Consider the following 15,730-nt stretch of genomic DNA (forward strand, 5'->3'; position numbering starts at 1 on the left):
TCCATACAAACAACAGTCCTGGGGGAGTTTTGTTTGAAGTTACATTTTGATTTGATTTGAGCATGGAACTGGGCATCCCGAATACCAGCCACTTTCTCGTGAATGACAAGTGAATCAACACTCATTGTGAGAATAACCCACCTATCATGGAAGATACTGACGGCCCCCAGTCACCACATGAGCGATTCAGGCATACAAATAGATTATTATTTGAAGTTTTAGAGTTTGGCACATGCAAATTTACTTGGAACGGCAGGTAAATAATGCATATAGGTAGGTATGGTGGACTCATATGGAACAACTTTGGGTTTATGGAAGTGGATGCACAAAAAGCAGTATTTCCGCTTAGTACAAGTGAAGGCTAGCAAAAGATTGAGGAGCTACCAACTAGAGAGTGACAACAGTCATAAACATGCATTGAGATTAACCAACATTGAGTGCAAGCATGCGTAGGATATAAATCATCATGAACATAAATATCGAGGAGGCTATGTTGATTTTATTTCAACTACATGCATGAACATGTGCCAAGTCAAGCCACTCGAATCATTCAAAGGAGGATACCATCCTATCATACTACATCACAGCCATTTTAAAAGCATGTTGGCATGCAAGGTAAACCATTATAAGCTCCTAGCTAATTAAGCATGGCATGAGTAACTATAATCTCTAATTGTCATTGTAAACATGTTTCATTCATAATGGGCTGAATCAAGAACGATGAACTAATCATATTTACAAAAACAAAATATGTCGAGTTCGTACCAGCTTTTGTCCACCTCAATCATTTCATCATATATCATCATTATTGCCTTTCACTTGCACGACCGAGCAATGTGGATAATAATAAGAGTGCACATGCATGGACTAAGCTGGAATCTGCAAACATTTATTCAAAGGAGAAGACAAGGTAATATGGGCTCTCTATTAGATCAACAATAATGCATATGGGAGCCACTCAACAATTTCATCGTGGTCTTCTCCTCTCGACCGAAAGAAAGGAAAAAGAATTTCAAAGAAACACAATGAAATATTTTTGGAGTTTTTGTTTTTCTGAAGAAAGTAAAACAAGAACGAGAAAAACTATTTACACAGAAAAGCTCCCAACAAACAAAAGAAGAACGAGAAATCTTTTGGGGTTTTCTTTTAATAGCACTACCAAATAAACATGGAAAGGAAACTAAAAAGAAGCCACAACTATTTTTTTTGTTTTTCTTAAAGTTTTTCAAACACACAAGAAGAAAGCGAGAAAAAGAAAATAAACTAGCATGGATATTACAATGAAAAAGTATGAACACCGACAACTGGAATAAGTGTGTGAACATGAATGTAATGTCGGTGAGAAATACATACTCCCCCAAGATAAGGCTTTTAGCCTAAGTTGGTATAAGGACACGGCTAGCCTTGCGGATACCCAAAGTTGTAGTCGGGGTTGTACTGGGATGCGGCAGCTACTGCCTGAAGGGATGCAGCATGGAGGCGAGCGGACTCCACCTCTCTCTCATACTCGTTCGCCTCCTCTTTGGTTATAAAATATCTCCCTCTTACCTGGAAGTTAAATAAGGTAGGAGCAGGAATAGTGATATGGACAACACGCTGCTGGTCAAAGATTAGTCGGTACAGGAGGGACTGTTCGTTCCTCACAAGAAACTGATAGCATACCAAAGCATTATAATCAAAAAAAACAGGTGGTAACTCAATGTCATTCCCCTTTATGGGCACCCCAGGATAATTAGCTAAGCTGGTGGCATAAATTCCACCAAAGAAATCTCCATCTTTAGCATTAAGGTGCAATATCCTCGCAATGATAGCCCCTAAATTATATCTCTTATCACCCAACAGCGCACACTTGAGGACACTAAGATCTGATGCACAAATAAAGGTGGCTATGATCATGTTTACCATTAATTCATCTACCTACGAAGAGAGGAAAATAATGTATGGCAGGAAAACGAATGCTCCCCATGGAAGCTTGTGTAATATTTCTAGTTTCTCCCACAGTGATGCTAGCATGGAAATCATTGTATTTAGTTTTGCGAGGTTCACTAAGAATACCCCATTGTGGGATTTGGCATGCATCACTAAAATCTTCAAGGTCCATTGTATAAGATTTATCATAAAGATCAAACAAAACAGTATGGGTATTGCGCTAAGATGTAAACTTAAACCTTCGCACAAATGAATCAGTGAGTTGATAGTATTGACGACACTTATCTGATACAAGGTCCTCAAGATCAGCATTCCATACATATGCATCAAATTCCTCTTTGAAACCTGCATGAACCATGAATTGATCCAACGACCATTCGCAAGGCCGTACTTCAGCTTCCCTTGGTGGTTCAAGAATCGAATCACGTATCGCGAGCCTTGGGGGTTGCTTCCTTGAGGAACCACCTTGGTAAATTTTCCTAGACATTTTTCTTCATCTGAAAAATTTCTGAAATTTTTAGTAACTCAAAATAAAAGTGAACCAAACTCAACAAAATTAATAGCAACTACTCCTACACGTGTCTAGAGGCTATATCATGCATCAAAACTACTCTGGACCATATAAATTTGACATGCAAGCTCAAGAACAAGGTCACCACAACAGCAAAAAATTTCAATAATGAAAGCACTAGAAAAAAAACTAATTGGACCATTGGAGGAGTCACATACCGAAGAACAATCCTCCAAAACAGTTTTGCAAATGAAAGTTTGCACAAGGAGATCGAAAATGGCAGCAAAATGAGCTAGAACACATGTTTGAGCAACATGATGATTTTTTCTGGAGGAAGACGAAGTGGATAGGTGCTGGAATAAGTGAGGGAGGCCTACATGGGACCCATAAGGCAGGGAGGTGCGCCCTCCACCCTTGTGGTCCACAGGTGAAGCCCCCTGGTGTGTTCTCAGTGCCAAAAATTCTCAAATATTCTATAAAAAATCATACTAAAATTTCAGGGCATTTGGGGAACTTTTATTTTCGGGACATTTTTTATTGCACGGATAATTCACAAAGTAGACGGATAATACTATTTTTGCTTTATTTAATCTAAATAACAGAAAGTAAAAAGTGGGTACAAAAGGTTGTGCTTTCTAAATTCACCCATCTCATGCCCATCAAAAGGAATCCATTAACAAGGTTGATCAAGTCTTATTAACAAACTTCTTCCGAATGACATGAAACCGAAGAACTTTCGAATAACACTTAGGTACCTCAACGAGGATATGCACGCGCCCAACAATAAGAATATCATACTTCTTTTTGATAGCAGGGAGAGGGAATTCAAACCTCCAATAGTAATAGTTGAATTTTTTTCCAATAGAACTGATACTATGAACTTGAGGTTGTTTCTTCGGGAAGTGTATCGTATGATCATTACCATTAAGATGAAGAGTGACATTCAAAAAGGCTCTACCAAGGATAATCGACATACTGTTGTCCTCGGGAATATCAGAATAACAAAGTCTGTTAAGATAATAACGTTTGCAACCACAACATGCACATCCTCAGAAATACCGATGGGCATAGCAGTTGATTTATCAGCCATTTGCAAAGATATTTCAGTAGGTTTCAACTTATTCAATTCAAGTCTACGATATAAAGAGAAAGGCATAACACTAACACCGGCTCCAAGATCACATAAAGCAGTTTTAACATAGTTTCTTTTAATGGAGCATGGTATAGTAGGTACTCCCGGATCTCCAAGTTTCTTTGGTATTCCACCCTTAAAAGTATAATTAGCAAGCATGGTGGAAATTTCAGCTTCTGGTATCTTTCTTCTATTAGTAACAATATCCTTCGTATACTTAGCATAAGGAGACATTTTTAAAATATCAGTCAAACGCATACGCAAACAGATGAGTCTAAGCATTTCAACAAAGCGCTCAAAATCCTCATCATCATTTTTCTTGGTTGGTTTAGGAGGAAAGGGCATGGGTTTCTGAACCCATGGTTCTCTTTCTTTACCATTTTTCCTAGCAATGAAGTCTCTCTTATCATAACGTTGATTCTTTGATTGTGGGTTATCAAGATCAATAGCAGGTTCTACCTTGATACATCTCCAATGTATCTATAATGTTTGATTGTTCCATGTTGTTATATTATCAATCTTGGATGTTTTATAATCATTTTATATCATTTTTTGGTACTAACCTATTGACACAGTGCCAAGTGCCAGTTGTTGTTTTCTGCATGTTTTTTACATCGCAGGAAATCAATATCAAACGGAGTCCAAACGCAACGAAACTTTACGGAGATTTTTTTGGACCAGAAGGAACATAATGGGCCCTGGCTGCGCCTGGGGGTGCTCCGAGGAGAGCACAACCCACCAGGGCGCGCCAGGAGGCCCAGGCGCGCCCTGGTGGGTTGTGCCCACCTCGGGTGCCCCCCAGACCGCCTCTTTGCTCTACAAATACCCCAATATTCCGAAAACCCTAGGGAGTCGACGCAATATTGATCCAGCCGCTGCAGAGTCCAGAACCACCAGATCCAATCTAGACACCATCTCGGATGGGGTTCACCACCTCTATTGGGCCTCTCCGATGATGCGTGAGTAGTTCTTTGTAGACCTTCGGATCCGTAGTTAGTAGCTAGATGGATTCCTCTCTCTCTCTCTCTTGATTCTCAATACAATGGTCTCTTGGAGATCCATATGATGTAACTCTTTTGCGGTGTGTTTGTTGGGATCGATGAACTTTGAGTTTATGATCAGATCTATCTTTTTATATCCATGAAAGTATTTGAGTTTCTTTGATCTCTTTTATGCATGATCTCTTATAGCTTCGTATTTCTTCTCTGATATTTGCATTTTGTTTGGCCAACTTGATCTATTTATCTTGCAATGGGAAGAGGTTCTTTGTAGTGGGTTCGATCTTACGGTACTTGATCCCAGTGACAGAAGGGGGACCGACACATATGTATCATTGCTACTAAGGATAAAATGATGGGGTCTATCTCTACATAGATAGATCTTGTCTACATCATGTCATCGTTCTTATTTCATTACTCCGTTTCTCCATGAATTTAATACACTAGATGCATGCTAGATAGCGGTCGATGTGTGGAGTAAGAGTAGTAGATGCAGGCAAGAGTCGGTCTACTAATCTTGGACGTGATGCCTATATAATGATCATTGCCTGGATATCGTCATGAGTATTTGAAGTTCTATCAATTGCCCAACAGTAATTTGTTCACCCACCATTTGCTATTTTTCTCGAGAGAAGCCACTAGTGAAACCTACGGCCCCGTGGTCTCTTTCTCATATATTTGCCTTTGCGATCTACTTTTCCTTTGCATTTCTGTTCAGATATATTAAATCAAAAATACAAAAATACCTTGCTGCAATTTATTCTTATTTATTTTATTTGGCGTTCGATCTATCAATCTACTACAATTTTATCTCATGTCTGTTTGCCTATCTTGAGGCGTCGTACCCGAAAGGGATTGGTAACCCTTGAACACGTCTGGTTGCAAGGATTTGTTATCTGTGTGCAGGGGCTGTTTTACGTTGTGTTGCTTGGTTCTCCTACTGGTTCGATAACCTTGGTTTCATATCTGAGGGAAATACCTACCGCTGTTGTGCTGCATCATCCCTTCCTCATTGGGGAAATACCGACGTAGCTTCAAGTGACATCATACCTCCACATAATTATCATTACTAGGTTGAGCATCAACATGAACATCATTGTCGGTGTCAAAACCGACGGATCTCGGGTAGGGGGTCCCGAACTGTGCGTCTAAGGTGGATGGTAACAGGAGGCAGGGGACACGATGTTTACCCAGGTTCGGGCCCTCTTGATGGAGGTAATACCCTACGTCTTGCTTGATTGTTCTTGATGATATGAGTATTACAAGAGTTGATCTACCACGAGATCGTAGAGGCTAAACCCTAGAAACTAGCCTATGGTATGATTGTATGTTGTCCTACGGACTAAACCCTCCGGTTTATATAGACACCGGAGGGGGCTAGGGTTACACAGAGTTGGTTACAAGGGAGGAGATCTACATATCCGTATTGCCTAGGTTGCCTTCCACGCCAAGGAGAGTCACATCCGGACACGGGACGAAGTCTTCAATCTTGTATCTTCATGGTCCAACAGTCCGGCCAAAGGATATAGTGCGGCTGTCCGGAGACCCCCTAATCCAGGACTCCCTCAGTAGCCCCTGAACCAGGCTTCAATGACGATGAGTCCGGCGCGTAGTATTTTATTCGGCATTGCAAGGCGGGTTCTTTGTCCGAATACTCCATGGAAGATTTTGAACACAAGGATAGTGTCCGGCTCTGCAAAACAAGTTCCACATACCACCGTAGAGAGAATAATATTTCCACAAATCTAATCTGCTGACACATTTTGACAGCACGACATCACGCCATGGCCCGGTCATTATTCAAACCGTTTTTCTCAACCATCACCGCACATAACGCGAGGCGGTTTTATTGACACGTCTTGTCAAAGCAGAGATCATGTTCCCCTTATTACGGGATTCTCATCAATACGGACGTGGGTAACCCAACGCGCCATCAATTACGGCGCTTGGGGAATAAGCGATTTTACCAGGCAAGTGGGGAGGCGCATCACCTCCTCCGCCCTTATAAAGGGACAAAGATTCACCCTTTTCACCCACGCCTTGTTCCTCCTTGCTTGCCCATTCTTGCACACTTGAGCTCCAGCGCCCAAGTTCGCGTCTTTCTTCTCAAACCACTCCAAGCATGTCCGGAGCGGGAGGCAAGTGGATGGTCTCCTTCGTCACGGAGGAGAACATCACAGAGTTACGGGAAGCCGGATATCTGCCCGCGGATATCATGCACCGGCTGCCAGATGCAGGGCAGATCATCCCTACGCCCGAACCCCATGAGAGGGTAGTTTTTCTTACCCACTTCGTCCGTGGACTGGGATTTCCTCTCCACCCGTTTGTCCGCGGGCTCATGTTCTACTACGGGCTGGATTTTCATGATCTGTCCCCCAATTTCATCCTCAACATCTCGGCGTTTATCGTTGTATGTGAGGCCTTTCTCCGCATCAAGCCCCATTTCGGCTTGTGGCTGAAGACCTTCAATGTCAAACCGAAGGTGGTGGTTGGCCAGCAAGCAGAGTGCGGAGGCGCCATGGTGGGCAAAATGCCTAACGTCACCTGGCTCGAAGGCTCCTACGTGGAGACCATAAAGGGTTGGCAATAGGGGTGGTTCTACATCATCGAGCCACGCGATACCAACTGGGCGGCGGCCCCCAAATTTCGGTCCGGAATCCCCACGTGGCTCACTTCCTGGAAAGAGAAGGGCCTATCCTGGGGTTCTTCGGTAGAGCTGATCGGACTCCAGACCTGCATCAGGAACATGATGAGCAAGAAAATCAAGCTCATCAACGTGGTCCAGGTCATGCTCTTCGACCGGATTCTCCCGTGTCAACGACGGGCATTCAATTTGTCGGAGTTTGACCCGGCCAAGCACCAGACGCTGCGAGAGCTCTACGACACGACGCACAAGGACGTCTGGCGGGTGCTGTTCAAGGGCGCCGAGGTACCTCCTTTCCTCACCGAGGACCACGGACTCAGCGCAAAGCGCCATGCCAATTCGGTAAGTTTTGATATCTCACAGGGTATTTATTTGCCCTAGTTAAATCATGTGCGGGATCTAAGCTTCCATGTCATTAACAGGACTGGATAAAGACAGCGGAGGAGCTCGATTGCCCAGCCCCCCTGCCTGAAGATCCTGCAGATGCTCTCCTAACAGAGATGCTGGCTCCGACACCTTACGAGGTGCCGGCGAAGAAGACCAAGAAGAAGGCCACGGGGACCCGAAAGGGTCTCCGGCGCAAGGTTGTATCGGACTCATCATCCGATGACTCCGACGCGCACTCCGGACTGCTCCACGATGGCCGCCTACAGCGGCGAAGAGTGGCTACCCAGGGTCAAGCCCCTGGCGAAGTCGCAAGTATCCGGACACCATAGTAATTCATGGTATGTTTTATTGCACTGCTTCTCCTCATGCTGAACATGATTATGCAGTCCGTCCCGAGCTCATCTCGACGTATCCTCGTCGAGCGGTTCATTGGACTCATCGGATATGAACAATGGTTCTCTTCCGACCGCCTCCACCCCTCACCCTACGGACAACATCGAGGTGTTGTCTCGAAAGGCACCGAGCCGGGGGGAGGTGGTCCTGGGGGCGCCCCGAGGCGACCTCCCGGACCCTGGGTACAAAGGGAGCAAAACTCCCACAGGCTCCGAGTTCGGCCCCCAGCCGAACACTGCACCGGAACCTTCGATGGTTCCGGACTCCGGCAGGCGATCCCCCGTTAAGGGGGGCGAGCCGCCCGTGCCAATGTCCTCTGTCCATCCAGAGGCACCGGACAACTTGCTGGAAGTGCTTCGCAGTGCTTCCATCGACGAAGAGCACCGCATTATCATGAGTGCGGTGATCGAGGAAGTTAAGTCTGCCAAAAACGGACTGACCAAAGCTTGCGCGAGCCTCCTAACAGGCTTTGAGGTAAGCAATAAAAATATAGGAAAATATTACCGCATAGATAGTAGCCCCTGATGCTGTGTTCGGCGTTCGAGAAGAAAGGCCGAATAGAGGATCAAATGATGACTCGGGAGTCTAATCAGAATATGTCAATTGTATGTGCAGGCTTCACTGTTGGCCGCTGCCGCACGTACTGCGGAGGTCTCTACACTAAAGCAGGACCTGGAGCAGTCCGAGAACGAGCTTGGCCTTACCAAGAGGCAGCTCGAGGAGAGCAAAGGTAAGCAATACCTTGTCTACGCTTTGAAAAGAAGTTCGGTTGTAAAATAATAGGATCATCATGAATTTGCCAGGAGCCACGACCGAAGTGGCGACCCTGAAGAAGGCGCTGTCTGAGGCCGAAGACAAAGCGGCCAAGGAGCGCATCGAGCGGGAGAAGCAAGAAGCCCGAGTGGACGAGGTGCAGCAAGAGCTCGAGGCTCTCGCCAAAAAACATGAGTCCTTGGAGCTTGACTCTAAGACGCGAGAGTCCGAGCTCGCGCAAGCACTTGAAAGCGCCCGGAGCGCCAAGGCTGAAGCCCACAAGGCCCTCCAGGAGACTGATGCGGTGAAGAAGATAGCAGCGGGTAAAGCATTCATTATGCAAAGCAAGCATGTGAAGGAAACTTTCCTTTTTCTTACCCAAGTTCGGAGCTCTCCAGGAGCGTTCGCAGATCTTCCCCGCAGTGTACTGGATGCCACGGAGTTTTACCGAGCTGAGGAGGGGAGCTCGACGAAAAAGTTGTTGTGGTATCAGTATACTGGGACCGAACACCCAATGCCCTTGAGCGACCAGCTGAAGCAACTGGTCGAGCTTCACAAGGCGGCCGAACAGGCCATGAGGGGCCTTATAGTCCGGATGTGGCCCGGCGAGCCCCTGTCCGACAGCTACTTCGGTCTGGTGAGGCGGCTTCTGGATGCCTGCCCACGGCTTGAAGTCATAAAGCGGTCCATCTGCATCAAGGGTGCGCGTAGGGCTTTTGCCCGGGTGAAGGGGCACTGGGCGAAGCTGGACGCCGTGAAGCTGGTGAAGGAGGGGCTGCCGGAGGGCAAGGAGCATCGCTACCCCAAGATGTATTATGAGAGTATCCTGAAGGGTTCCCGCCTTGTGGAGGATGAATGTGCCAGGGATGTAATTTTTTAATGAACATGCTCATGTGATCCTGTAATGTGAAACAAGTTCATCTACGCTATGCAACGCTTTTTTTAATTTAAAATATTACCTTCTGTGCGACCATTTATAAAATCTGAGAGTTGGCCAGTCGCTGGCTTGTGCCCCCATGTAACTAGTACTGGGGTGTTTGGGATAAACCTGAGCACTCTTTACCCCAATTTTGGGTCCTTCAAGGGAGGTGTTCAGCGCAACGAACCAGGCAATCAGACTATAAGGCTTTATCACTCTCACTTATCCATAGAAGTCTACAATTTTAAATCTTGGCGAAGCCCCTAGTATTCGGAAGGCCGAATTTGGGGCGCTATACACGCCTAAGCCGGGCAAGGCCGACTCCTCGCCCGAAGTGGAAATAAGTCTTTAAGGACTTGAGACCTCTCAAACAGCGACCAGTCTCTCGCCTTATCATGACAGTTAGTTTTGGACTTTCTCTACTGAGGTGCTCGTCCGGAAGAACCGGTACACAATCGCAGTAGTTCTCCCACCGCTACCTTAGCTGATATAGCGGAACGTAAGGTACCAAAGCATGGGAGCCGGGCAAACCCAACTATTGACCCAAGACATGATTCGGAGCTGATGCATATAGTGCTATAAGTTCGGGGTGCCGCACTGTCGAAAGTGTTTGGACTTCTCGCGCGGTATTATGGGGAAAACGAAAGACCCTGGCGTACTGACCGTACCCGAATGTACGGGTGCGGATTGTCGTAAATGGACATATAAGAAAAAAAGGATAAATAATGCAATAATAGACTAATGATATGCATTGTTAATTAAATAATACGCCGAAGCGTACTGGTACAAGTAGTGCAATAAGCAGAAAGTAGGACTATTCGAAATGTCCTATCCAAGGGCAAGCCGCGTATGGATAGTAGAAAGCGGGTATATCAATTATTATTACCTGGGGGTTCCCGTGTACATCTTAGCTTCTTGCCGCCTTGGTTGTTCCTTCCCGTAATGTGCCCGACGATCGTACTGCCGGAAAGGGATTCCAGAGAGTTAGGCCCTGAAAGAGAAAATAAATGATAAAGGTATACAACCCCTAGGGCGGTGAAGCCGCATTGCGGGACGTGCCCTGATCATGCCCCCGCCTATGTCCATGGTATTTTCAGTGTGTAATTATGTACGCTCGGCACGGATTTCGTCGCTTGACTGGGACTGGGACGGGGGCCGAATTGCTAGGCGAGCTCTGAACGTGCCAGGCGATTCTGTTGCAGTTTACTCCGGACTCGCTTGAAGGTGTTCGGGGGCTGTAATGCCGAATTAGTGGTTCGCCTTAAAAGGCTGCTTTGTGCTTCTGCTGCGAGGGCCGCAGTGTGCTCTTCCGTGCGGAGTGAGCGTTCTATGTTTCCATTTACTGTTATGACCCCCTAGGTCCTGGCATCTTGAGCTTGAGGTATGCGTAATGTGGTACTGCATTAAATTTTGCAAATGCTGTTCGTCCGAGTAGTGCGTGATAGCCACTGCGAAACGGGACGATATCGAAGATTAACTCCTCGCTTCGGAAGTTGTCCGGTGATCCGAAGACCACTTCCAGTGTGATTGAGCCCGTGCAATGGGCCTCTACACCTGGGATGACGCCCTTAAAGGTGGTTTTGGTGGGTTTGATCCTCGAGGGATTGATACCCATTTTTCGCACTTTATCCTGACAGAGCAGGTTTAGTCTGCTGCCGCCGTCCATAAGGACTTGAGTGAGGTGAAATCCGTCGATGATGGGGTCTAGGACCAGTGCGGCGGATCCTCCATGACGGATACTAGTGGGGTGGTCCTTGCGATCAAAGGTGATCGGACAAGCGGACCATGGGTTGAACTTTGGGGCGACGGGCTCCATCGCATAGACGTCCCTTAGTGCACGCTTCAGCTCCCTCTTGGGAATGTGGCTTGCGTATATCATGTTCACTGTCTTCACTTGTGGGGGGAACCCCTTCTGTCCTCCCGTGTTCGGCGGCCGGGGCTCCTCCTCATCATCACTATGCAGCCCCTTGTCCTTGTTTTCGGCATTTAACTTGCCGACCTGCTTGTACACCCAACATTCTCTGATGGTGTGACTGGCTGGCTTGTCGAGGGTGCCGTGGATTTGACACGAGCGATCCAGTATGCGATCCAAACTGGACGGTCCCGGAGTATACTTCTTTTAAATGGCTTTTTCCGCTGACTAGATCTAGAGCCTCTGAATCCGGCATTGACTGCCGTATCATCGTTGTTATCGCCATTGTTGTGGCGCTTTGGTCTGTTACGACGTGGTCTGCCGTTGGCATCTTTGGTATCCGAAGTGCGCGGATTCCTTGATGTGTTGTTGCTGCGAGCCAGCCAGCTATCCTCGTCCGTGCAAAAGCGGGTCATGAGTGTCGTGAAGGCTGCCATAGACTTCGGCTTCCCCTGGCCGAGGTGGCAAGCAAGCCACTCGTCGCGGATGTTATGCTTGAATGCCGCTAGGGCCTACGCATCTGGACAGTCGACAATTTGGTTTTTCTTGGTCAGGAACCATGTCCAGAATTTCCTGGCCGATTCCCCTGGCTGCTGAGTTATATGGCTCAAGTCATCAGCATCCAGTGGTCGCACATAAGTTCCCTGGAAGTTGTCAAGGAACGCGTCTTCCAAATCCTCCCAACTGCCGACGGAGTCTGCTGGCAAGCTAATCAGCCAATGCCGAGCTGGTCCTTTGAGTTTGAGTGGGAGGTACTTGATGGCATGTAGATCGTCGCCGCGAGGCATGTGGATGTGAAGGAGGAAATCCTCAATCCATACAACATGATCTGTTGTACCATCATACGATTCGATATTTACGGGTTTAAACCCCCCCGGGAATTCGTGATCCATAACTTCATCAGTGAAGCATAGGGGGTGTGCGGCGCCTCTGTGCCAGGCTATATCACGACGCAGTTCATATAAGTCTTGTCTGCTGTATTCGGCTCGGCCGGATTTACCTTTGGTGTATCCGACGCGACGATCATCGTCCCATGTTGGCGCGCGTGCCCGTGACCCGTATATTGACCTTGCAAGTTTTGCCCTGCTGTCCAATACGTCTCGCAGGTCCCGTGTGTTGCCCCGGGCCTTGGTAGTTTTGATTGAGTGGCGGCGGGGTGTAGGCTGAACTTCAAGCTGAAACGCCTCTCTGGCTCGGCCACGTGATGGCCGGTCAACCGCATTGTACACTGGTGATGGAGGTTTCAATGCTTCCTCCTCGAGGTGAGGTAGCAACCTGCGTTTTGGGTAACTCTTGGAGGGGCGCTCAAGTTCTTATTCCTCGGCCGCAAGGACTTTGGTTCATCTGTCTGCTAGCAAGTCTTGATCAGCTTGAAGCTGTTGTTGCTTTTTCTTCAGGCTATTTGTTGTGGCCATAAGCCGGCGCTTGAAGCGCTCCTGCTCGACGGGATCCCCAGGTACGATAAATTCTTCATCGTCGAGGCTCACCTCGTCTTCGGAGAGGGGCAAGTAATTGTCCTCTTCTGGTTCTCCATCTGCCGCCTGCTCTGGAGGGCTAGCTTGTTCATCTTCCCGCTCTACATCGTGCTGGAGGGGATTGTGGTTGTCTTCGGCACTATCTGGAGTGTTATTATCTCCTGTGCCGGTATCACTACTTTTGCTGTGGCGAGACTTAGAGCAGTGCCGCTGACCTTGGCGCTTGGGTTGCTTCTTGGAGGGGTTATCTTCCGCTGTCTCGTCGCCATTGCCTTCTTTGGGGGTGTCCACCATGTATATATCATATGATGAGGTGGCAGTCTAGCTTCTTGTGGGCGGTGGTTCCTGTTCGTCTCCTGCATCGTCGTCCATACCGTCGATGTCTTCAGATTCGAAGTCGAGCATGTCGGTTAAATCGTCAACAGTGGCTACTAAGTGGGTGGTGGGTGGGCAGCGAATTTCTTCGTCGTCCGCATCCCATTCTTGCCGGACATAGTTCGGCCAAGGTTCTCCTGACAAGGAGAGAGACCTTAATGAATTTAGCACATCGCCGAAAGGTGAGTGCTGAAAGATATCCACGGAGGTGAACTCCATGATTGGCGCCTAGTCGGATTCGATAGGCACAGATGCAGGCGGCTCGGAGTCCGTGGCCGGAGACGAATCCAGTGGTTTGGCCACACGGCTCTCGTAAGGGGTGAATTCAGTATCCGGCTCCATCGCCACTGAGAGTGCTGCCTCCATGGCGGGGTCTATCCCTCCGTCCTTGGATGGCGCGATTTGCTCCGGATTGAAAGCCGGAGTAGTTGCAGATGCGATCTCCCGAACACTGTCCGACGGCAGAGTTAAGTCATGCTCGTCGTGGCTGTGCGGCGCACTTGACACAGGCTCGAATCCGTCGAAGATCAAGTCTCTGCGGATGTCGGCAGTGTAGTTTAAGTTTCCGAATCTGACCTGATGGCGAGGGCGTAACTCTCGATCTGCTCCAGATGGCCAAGTGAATTGGCCCACAGTGCGAAGCCACCGAATACAAAGATCTGCCCGGGGAGGAAAACCTCACCCTGGACTGCATCGCTACCGATGATCGAAAGAGCCATCAAGACTTACGGTGACAACATAGTGGAACTCTCAATGAAAGCACCAATGTCGGTGTCAAAACCGGCGGATCTCGGGTAGGGGGTCCCGAACTGTGCGTCTAAGGCGGATGGTAACAGGAGGCAGGGGACACGATGTTTACCTAGGTTCGGGCCCTCTTGATGGAGGCAATACCCTATGTCCTGCTTGATTGTTCTTGATGATATGAGTATTACAAGAGTTGATCTACCACGAGATCGTAGAGGCTAAACCCTAGAAGCTAGCCTATGGTATGATTGTATGTTGTCCTACGGACTAAACCCTCCGGTTTATATAGACATCGGAGGGGGCTAGGGTTACATAGAGTTGGTTACAAGGGAGGAGATCTACATATCCGTATTGCCTAGGTTGCCTTCCACGCCAAGGAGAGTCCCATCCGGACACGGGACGAAGTCTTCAGTCTTCTATCTTCATGGTCCAATAGTCCGACCAAAGGATATAGTCCGGCTGTCCGGAGACCCCCTAATCCAGGACTCCCTCAATCATCATTAACATTAGCACTAGGTTCATGCTCATTACCAGATTGTTTCTCAGCATCAGAAATAGAAATATCATTGGGATTCTCATAAGTGTCTATAACAGGTTCAGTAGAAGCATGCAAAGTCCCATTAGTTTTCCTCTTCTTTTTATTAGAAGGACTAGGTGCATCAATATTAATTCTCTGAGGATCTTGCTCAATTCTCTTAGGATGGCCCTTGGGATACAAAGGTTCCTGGGTCATTTTACCACCTCCAGTCATAACTCTAACAATATTATCATTGTTCTTACTATTCAACTTGTTGAGGAAATCATCTTGTGCCTTAAGTACTTGTTCTCCTTGAGTTTTCACCATGGAAGCATGCTTACTAATAATCTTAAGATCACTAATAGTTCTACTCATATAATCACCCAAGCAGTCAAGCATGTAAGCATTAGGTTTCAATTGTCTATTGACATAAGCATTGAAATTTTCTTGTTTAACAATAAAATTATCAAACTCATCCAAGCATTGACTAGCAGACTTATTATGAGGAATATCACCTTCATCAAATCTATAGAGATAATTTACCTCTACTACCCGTGTCGGGTTATCAAGACCATGTATTTCTCAATAGGCGGTAAATTCTTAACATCTTCAGCTTTAATATCTTTTTCTTTCATAGATTTCTTTGCCTCTTGCATATATTCAGGACTGAGAAATAGAATACCTCTTTTCCTTGGAGTTGGTTCAGGAAGTTTCCAATCATTATCGTTAATCATTATATTATTCAATAGCAATTCAGCTTGCTCAATAGTTCGTTCCCTAGAAACACAACTAGCACAACTATCTAGGTGGTCCCTAGAAGCATCGGTTAGTCCATTATAAAGATCTCAAGTATTTCATTTTTCTTGAGAGGATGATCAGGCAAAGCATTAAGTAATTGGAGAAGCCTCCCCCAAGCTTGTGGGAGACTCTCTTCTTCAATTTGCACAAAGTTAAACATTTCCTTTAAAGGAGCTTGTTTCTTATGAGCAGGGAAATATTTTTTAGAGAAGTAGTAAATCATATCCTTGGAACTACACACAA

Source organism: Triticum urartu, chromosome 2A (genome assembly GCF_056163025.1).
Source record: "Triticum urartu cultivar PI428250 chromosome 2A, HENAU_Tu73, whole genome shotgun sequence".
NCBI lineage: Eukaryota > Viridiplantae > Streptophyta > Magnoliopsida > Poales > Poaceae > Triticum > Triticum urartu.